The sequence below is a fragment of the Schistocerca piceifrons genome, chromosome 9, assembly GCF_021461385.2.
Source record: "Schistocerca piceifrons isolate TAMUIC-IGC-003096 chromosome 9, iqSchPice1.1, whole genome shotgun sequence".
Classification (NCBI taxonomy): Eukaryota; Metazoa; Arthropoda; class Insecta; order Orthoptera; family Acrididae; genus Schistocerca; species Schistocerca piceifrons.
In genome coordinates this window covers 111,140,897-111,150,140 of record NC_060146.1, presented here as the reverse complement: position 1 = coordinate 111,150,140, position 9,244 = coordinate 111,140,897, and the positions used below count along the sequence as shown (strand labels likewise).

At 40.0% G+C, this 9,244-nt stretch overlaps 1 non-coding gene across 1 annotated transcript; it reads right to left on the bottom strand.

Moving 5' to 3' along the window:
* Positions 1 to 1,095: 1,095 nt before the first annotated feature.
* Positions 1,096 to 1,168, bottom strand: Trnaa-cgc. Its single transcript has one exon. It is a non-coding gene; the product is annotated as a tRNA-Ala (tRNA).
* Positions 1,169 to 9,244: the final 8,076 nt, after the last annotated feature.

Sequence of the window (9,244 nt, the reverse complement as noted above, 5' to 3'; positions counted from 1 at the left end):
AACATGAAAAACCAAAATTCCAAAAGTATAAAACACAAAAAAATGCTTACCGAAGAGAGAAAATGTATCGTGCTCAGCACCCTCCTCCCACTCTGTGGAGCAACTGATGTCCCTTTCTCCAAAAATGTACTCAATGGGACCGTAATGATGCAACCACACACAAGTTGACCTGCTGTGAGGAACAACCGAATTAGTACATTTCAATTATGAAAAAGGTCATTTTAAAATCAACATGAAAAACCAAAATTCCAAAAGTATAAAACACAAAAAAATGCTTACCGAAGAGAGAAAATGTATCGTGCTCAGCACCCTCCTCCCGCCCTGTGGTGCAACTGATGTCCCTTTCTCCAAAAATGTACTCAATGGGACCGTAATGTTGCAACCACACACAAGTTGACCTGCTGTGAGGAATAACCAAGTTAGTACATTTCAAACATGAAAAAGGTCATTTTAAAATCAACATGAAAAACCAAAATTCCAAAAGTATAAAACACAAAAAAATGCTTACCGTAGAGAGAAAATGTATCGTGCTCAGCACCCTCCTCCCACCCTGTGGTGCAACTGATGTCCCTTTCTCCAAAAATGTACTCAATGGGACCATAATGTTGCAACCACACACAAGTTGACCTGCTGTGAGGAACAACCGAGTTAGTACATTTCAAACATGAAAAAGATCGTTTTAAAATCACCGTGAAAAACCAAAATTCCAAAAGTATAAAACACAAAAAAATGCTTACCGAAGAGAGAAAATGTATCGTGCTCAGCACCCTCTTCCCGCCCTGTGGTGCAACTGATGTCCCTTTCTCCAAAAATGTACTCAATGGGACCGTAATGTTGCAACCACACACAAGTTGACCTGCTGTGAGGAACAACCGAGTTAGTACATTTCAAACATGAGAAAGGTCATTTTAAAATCAACATGATGGTTGTGGTGGTTAGCGTTTAACGTCCCGTCGACAACGAGGTCATTAGAGACGGAGCGCAAGCTCGGGTTATTGAAGAATTGGGAAGGAAATCGGCCGTGCCCTTTCAAAGGAACCATCCCGGCATATACCCGAAACGATTTAGGGAAAACACGGAAAACCTAAATCAGGATGGCCGGAGACGGGATTGAACCGTCGTCCTCCCGAATGCGAGTCCAGTGTGCTAACCACTGCACCACCTCGCTCGGTAAATCAACATGAAAAACCAAAATTCCAAAAGTATAAAACACAAAAAAATGCTTACCGAAGAGAGAAAATGTATCGTGCTCAGCACCCTCCTCCCACCCTGTGGTGCAACTGATGTCCCTTTCTCCAAAAATGTACTCAATGGGACCGTAATGTTGCAACCACCCACAAGTTGACCTGCTGTGAGGAACAACCGAGTTAGTACATTTCAAACATGAAATAGGTCATTTTGAAATCAACATGAAAAACCAAAATTCCAAAAGTATAAAACACAAAAAAATGCTTACCGAAGAGGGAAAATGTATCGTGCTCAGCACCCTCCTCCTGCCCTGTGGTGCAACTGATGTCCCTTTCTCCAAAAATGTACTCAATGGGACCATAATGTTGCAACAACACACAAGTTGACCTGCTGTGAGGAACAACCGAGTTAGTACATTTCAAACATGAAAAAGGTCATTTTAAAATCAACATGAAAAACCAAAATTCCAAAAGTATAAAACACAAAAAAATGCTTACCGAAGAGAGAAAATGTATCGTGCTCAGCACCCTCCTCCCGCCCTGTGATGCTACTGATGTCCCTTTCTCCAAAAATGTACTCAATGGGACCGTAATGTTGCAACCACACACAAGTTGACCTGCTGTGAGGAACAACCGAGTTAGTACATTTCAAACATGAAAAAGGTCATTTTAAAATCTACATGAAAAACCAAAATTCCAAAAGTATAAAACACAAAAAAATGCTTACCGAAGAGAGAAAATGTATCGTGCTCAGCACCCTCATCCCGCCCTGTGGTGCAACTGATGTCCCTTTCTCCAAAAATATACTCAATGGGACCGTAATGTTGCAACCACACACAAGCTACCTGCTGTGAGGAAAAAACGAGTTAGTACATTTCAAACATAAAAAGGTCATTTTAAAATCAACATGATAAACCAAAATTCCAAAAGTATAAAACACAAAAAAATGCTTACCGAAGAGAGAAAATGTACCGTGCTCAGCACCCTCCTCCTGCCCTGTGGTGCAACTGATGTCCCTTTCTCCAAAAATGTACTCAATGGGACTGTAATGTTGCAACCACACACAAGTTGACCTGCTGTGAGGAACAACCGAGTTAGTACATTTCAAACATGAAAAAGGTCATTTTAAAATCAACAAGAAAAACCAAAATTCCAAAAGTATAAAACACAAAAAAATGCTTACCGAAGTGAGAAAATGTATCGTGCTCAGCACCCTCCTCCCACTCTGTGGTGCAACTGATGTCCCTTTCTCCAAAAATGTACTCAATGGGACCGTAATATTGCAACCACACACAAGTTGACCTGCTGTGAGGAACAACCGAGTTAGTACATTTCAAACATGAAAAAGGTCATTTTAAAATCAACATGAAAAACCAAAATTCCAAATGTATAAAACACAAAAAAATGCTTACCGAAGAGAGAAAATGTATCGTGCTCAGCACCCTCCTCCCGCCCTGTGGTGCAACTGATGTCCCTTTCTCCAAAAATGTACTCAATGGGACGGTAATGTTGCAACCACACACAAGTTGACCTGCTGTGAGGAACAACCGAGTTAGTACATTTCAAACATGAAACAGGTCATTTTAAAATCAACATGAAAAACCAAAATTCCAAAAGTATAAAACACAAAAAAATGCTAACCGAAGAGAGAAAATGTATCGTGCTCAGCACCCTCCTCCCGCCCTGTGGTGCAACTGATGTCCCTATCTCCAAAAATGTACTCAATGGGACCATAATGTTGCAACCACACACAAGTTGACCTGCTGTGAGGAACAACCGAGTTAGTACATTTCAAACATGAAAAAGGTCATTTTAAAATCTACATGAAAAACCAAAATTCCAAAAGTATAAAACACAAAAAAATGCTTACCGAAGAGAGAAAATGTATCGTGCTCAGCACCCTCATCCCGATCTGTGGTGCAACTGATGTCCCTTTCTCCAAAAATGTACTCAATGGTATGGTAATGTTGCAACCACACACAAGTTGACCTGCTGTGAGGAACAACCGAGTTAGTACATTTCAAACATGAAAAAGGTCATTTTAAAATCAACATGAAAAACCAAAATTCCAAAAGTATAAAACACAAAAAAATGCTTATCGAAGAGAGAAAATGTATCGTGCTCAGCACCCTCCACCCGCCTTGTGGTGCAACTGATGTCCCTTTCTCCAAAAATATACTCAATGGGACCGTAATGTTGCAACCACACACAAGTTGACCTGCTGTGAGGAACAACCGAGTTAGTACATTTCAAACATGAAAAAGGTCATTTTAAAATCAACATGAAAAACCAAAATTCCAAAAGTATAAAACACAAAAAAATGCTAACCGAAGAGAGAAAATGTATCGTGCTCAGCACCCTCCTCCCGCCCTGTGGTGCAACTGATGTCCCTTTCTCCAAAAATGTACTCAATGGGACCGTAATGTTGCAACCACACACAAGTTGACCTGCTGTGAGGAACAACCGAGTTAGTACATTTCAAACATGAAAAAGGTCATTTTAAAATCAACATGAAAAACCAAAATTCCAAAAGTATAAAACACAAAAAAATGCTTACCGAAGAGAGAAAGTGTATCGTGCTCAGCACCCTCCTCCCACCATGTGGTGCAACTGATGTCCCTTTCTCCAAAAATGTACTCAATGGGACTGTAATGTTGCAACCACACACAAGTTGACCTGCTGTGAGGAACAACCGAGTAAGTACATTTCAAACATGAAAAAGGTCATTTTAAAATCAACATGAAAAACCAAAATTCCAAAAGTATAAAACACAAAAAAATGCTTACCGAAGAGAGAAAATGTATCGTGCTCAGCACCCTCCTCCCGCCCTGTGGTGCAACTGATGTCCCTTTCTTCAAAAATGTACTCAATGGGACCGTAATGTTGCAACCACACACAAGTTGACCTGCTGTGAGGAACAACCGAGTTAGTACATTTCAAACATGAAAAAGGTCATTTTAAAATCAACATGAAAAACCAAAATTCCAAAAGTATAAAACACAAAAAAATGCTTACCGAAGAGAGAAAATGTATCGTGCTCAGCACCCTCCTCCCGCCCTGTGGTGCAACTGATGTCCCTTTCTCCAAAAATGTACTCAATGGGACCGTAATGTTGCAACCACACACAAGTTGACCTGCTGTGAGGAACAACCGAGTTAGTACATTTCAAACATGAAAAAGGTCATTTTAAAATCAACATGAAAAACCAAAATTCCAAAAGTTTAACACACAAAAAAATGCTTACCGAAGAGAGAAAATGCATCGTGCTCAGCACCCACCTCCCACCATGTGGTGCAACTGATGTCCCTCTCTCCAAAAATGTACTCAATGGGACGGTAATGTTGCAACCACACACAAGTTGACCTGCTGTGAGGAACAACCGAGTTAGTACATTTCAAACATGAAAAAGGTCATTTTAAAATCAACATGAAAAACCAAAATTCCAAAAGTATAAAACACAGAAAAATGCTTACCGAAGAGAGAAAATGTATCGTGCTCAGCACCCTCCTCCCGCCCTGTGGTGCAACTGATGTCCCTTTCTCCAAAAATGTACTCAATGGGACCGTAATGTTGCAACCACACACAAGTTGACCTGCTGTGAGGAACAACCGAGTTAGTACATTTCAAACATGAAAAAGGTCATTTTAAAATCAACATGAAAAACCAAAATTCCAGAAGTATAAACACAAAAAAATGCTTACCGAAGAGAGAAAATGTATCGTGCTCAGCACCCTCCTCCCGCCCTGTGGTGCAACTGATGTCCCTTTCTCCAAAAATGTACTCAATGGGACCGTAATGTTGCAACCACACACAAGTTGACCTGCTGTGAGGAAAAAACGAGTTAGTACATTTCAAACATGAAAAAGGTCATTTTAAAACGAATATGAAAAACCAAAATTCAAAAAGTATAAAACACAAAAAAATGCTTACCGAAGAGAGAAAATGTATCGTGCTCAGCACCCTCCTCCCGCCCTGTGGTGCAACTGATGTCCCTTTCTCCAAAAATGTACTCAATGGGACCGTAATGTTGCAACCACACACAAGTTGACCTGCTGTGTGGAACAACCGAGTTAGTACATTTCAAACATGAAAAAGGTCATTTTAAAACCAACATGAAAAACCAAAATTCCAAAAGTATAAAACACAAAAAAATGCTTACCGAAGAGAGAAAATGTATCGTGCTCAGCACCCTCCTCCCGCCCTGTGGTGCAACTGATGTCCCTTTCTCCAAAAATGTACTCAATGGGACCGTAATGTTGCAACCACACACAAGTTGACCTGCTGTGAGGAACAACCGAGTTAGTACATTTCAAACATGAAAAAGGTCATTTTAAAATCAACATGAAAAACCAAAATTCCAAAAGTATAAAACACAAAAAAATGCTTACCGAAGAGAGAAAATTTATCGTGATCAGCACCCACCTCCCACCATGTGGTGCAACTGATGTCCATCTCTCCAAAAATGTACTCAATGGGACCGTAATGTTGCAACCATACACAAGTTGACCTGCTGTGAGGAACAACCGAGTTAGTACATTTCAAACATGAAAAAGGTCATTTTAAAATCAACATGAAAAACCAAAATTCCAAAAGTATAAAACACAAAAAAATGCTTACCGAAGAGAGAAAATGTATCGTGCTCAGCACCTTCCTCCCGCCCTGTGGTGCAACTGATGTCCCTTTCTCCAAAAATGTACTCAATGGGACCGTAATGTTGCAACCACACACAAGTTGACCTGATGTGAGGAACAACCGAGTTAGTACATTTCAAACATGAAAAAGGTCATTTTAAAATCAACATGAAAAACCAAAATTCCAGAAGTATAAACACAAAAAAATGCTTACCGAAGAGAGAAAATGTATCGTGCTCAGCACCCTCCTCCCGCCCTGTGGTGCAACTGATGTCCCTTTCTCCAAAAATGTACTCAATGGGACCGTAATGTTGCAACCACACACAAGTTGACCTGCTGTGAGGAACAACCGAGTTAGTACATTTCAAACATGAAAAAGGTGATTTTAAAGTCAACATGAAAAACCATAATTCCAAAAGTATAAAACACAAAAAAATGCTTACCGAAGAGAGAAAATGTATCGTGCTCAGCACCCTCCTCCCGCCCTGTGGTGCAACTGATGTCCTTTCTCCAAAAATGTACTCAATGGGACCGTAATGTTGCAACCACACACAAGTTGACCTGCTGTGAGGAACAACCGAGTTAGTACATTTCAAACATGAAAAAGGTCATTTTAAAACGAACATGAAAAACCAAAATTCAAAAAGAATAAAACACAAAAAAATGCTTACCGAAGAGAGAAAATGTATCGTGCTCAGCACCCTCCTCCCGCCCTGTGGTGCAACTGATGTCCCTTTCTCCAAAAATGTACTCAATGGGACCGTAATATTGCAACCACACACAAGTTGACCTGCTGTGAGGAACAAACGAGTCAGTACATTTCAAACATGGAAAAGGTCATTTTAAAATCAACATGAAAAACCAAAATTCCAAAAGTATAAAACACAAAAAAATGCTTACCGATGAGAGAAAATGTATCGTGCTCAGCACCCTCCTCCCGCCCTGTGGTGCAACTGATGTCCCTTTCTCCAAAAATGTACTCAATGGGACCGTAATGTTGCAACCACACACAAGTTGACCTGCTGTGAGGAACAACCGAGTTAGTACATTTCAAACATGAAAAAGGTCATTTTAAAATCAACATGAAAAACCAAAATTCCAAAAGTATAAAACACAAAAAAATGCTTACCGAAGAGAGAAAAAGTATCGTGCTCAGCACCCTCCTCCCGCCTGTGGTGCAACTGATGTCCCTTTCTCCAAAAATGTACTCAATGGGACCGTAATGTTGCAACCACACACAAGTTGACCTGCTGTGAGGAACAACCGAGTTAGTACATTTCAAACATGAAAAAGGTCATTTTAAGATCAACATGAAGAACCAAAATTCCAAAAGGATAAAACACAAAAAAATGCTTACCGAAGAGAGAAAATGTATCGTGATCAGCACCCTCCTCCCGCCCTTTGGTGCAACTGATGTCCCTTTCTCCAAAAATGTACTCAATGGGACCGTAATGTTGCAACCACACACAAGTTGACCTGCTGTGAGGAACAACCGAGTTAGTACATTTCAAACATGAAAAAGGTCATTTTAAAATCAACATGAAAAACCAAAATTCCAAAAGTATAAAACACAAAAGAATGCTTACCGAAGAGAGAAAATGTATCGTGCTCAGCACCCTCCTCCCGCCCTGTGGTTCAACTGATGTCCCTTTCTCCAAAAATGTACTCAATGGGACCGTAATGTTGCAACCACACACAAGTTGACCTGCTGTGAGGAACAACCGAGATAGTACATTTCAAACATGAAAAAGGTCATTTTAAAATCAACATGAAAAACCAAAATTCCAATAGTATAAAACACAAAAAAATGCTTACCGAAGAGAGAAAATGTATCGTGCTCAGCACCCTCCTCCCGCCCTGTGGTGCAACTGATGCCCCCTTCTCCAAAAATGTACTCAATGGGACCGTAATGTTGCAACCACACACAAGTTGACCTGCTGTGAGGAACAACCGAGTTAGTACATTTCAAACATGAAAAAGGTCATTTTAAAATCAACATGAAAAACCAAAATTCCAAAAGTATAAAACACAAAAAAATGCTTACCGAAGAGAGAAGATGTATCGTGCTCAGCACCCTCCTCCCGCCCCGTGGTGGAACTGATGTCCCTTTCTCCAAAAATGTACTCAATGGGACCGTAATGTTGCAACCACACACAAGTTGACCTGCTGTGAGGAACAACCGAGTTAGTACATTTCAAACATGAAACAGGTCATTTTAAAATCAACATGAAAAACCAAAATTCCAAAAGTATAAAACACAAAAAAATGCTAACCGAAGAGAGAAAATGTATCGTGCTCAGCACCCTCCTCCCGCCCTGTCGTGCAACTGATGTCCCATTCTCCAAAAATGTACTCAATGGGACCGTAATGGTGCAACCATACACAAGTTGACCTGCTGTGCGGAAAAAACGAGTTAGTAGATTTCAAACATGAAAAAGGTCATTTTAAAAGTAACATGAAAAACCAAAATTCCAAAAGTATAAAACACAAAAAAATGCTTACTAAAGAAAGAAAATGTATCGTCCTAGGCACCGTCCTCCCGCCCTGTGGTGAAACTGATGTCCCTAACTCCAAAAATGTACTCAATGGGACCGTAATGTTGCAACCACACACAAGTTGACCTGCTGTGAGGAAAAAACGAGTTAGTACATTTCAAACATGAAAAAGGTCATTTTAAAATCAACATGAAAAACCAAAATTCCAAAAGTATAAAACACAAAAAAATGCTTACCGAACAGAGAAAATGTATCGTGCTCAGCACCCTCCTCCCGCCCTGTGGTGCTACAGTTGTCCCTTTCTCCAAAAATGTACTCAATGGGACCGTAATGTTGCAACCACACACAAGTTGACCTGCTGTGAGGAACAACCGAGTTAGTACATTTCAAACATGAAAAAGGTCATTTTAAAATCAACATGAAAAACCAAAATTCCAAAAGTATAAAACACAAAAAAATGCTTACCAAAGAGGGAAAATGTATCGTGCTCAGCACCCTCCTCCCGCCCTGTGGTGCAACTGATGTCCCTTTCTCCAAAAATATACTCAATGGGACCGTAATGTTGCAACCACACACAAGTTACCTGCTGTGAGGAAAAAACGAGTTAGTACATTTCAAACATAAAAAGGTCATTTTAAAATCAACATGAAAAACCAAAACTCCAAAAGTATAAAACACAAAAAAATGCTTACCGAAGAGAGAAAATGTATCGTGCACAGCACCCTCCTCCCGCCCTGTGGTGCAACTGATGTCCCTTTCTCCAAAAATGTACTCAATGTGACGGTAATGTTGCAACCACACACAAGTTGACCTGCTGTGAGGAACAACCGAGTTAGTACATTTCAAACATTAAACAGGTCATTTTAAAATGAACATGAAAAACCAAAATTCCAAAAGTATAAAACACAAAAAAATTCTTACCGAAGAGAGA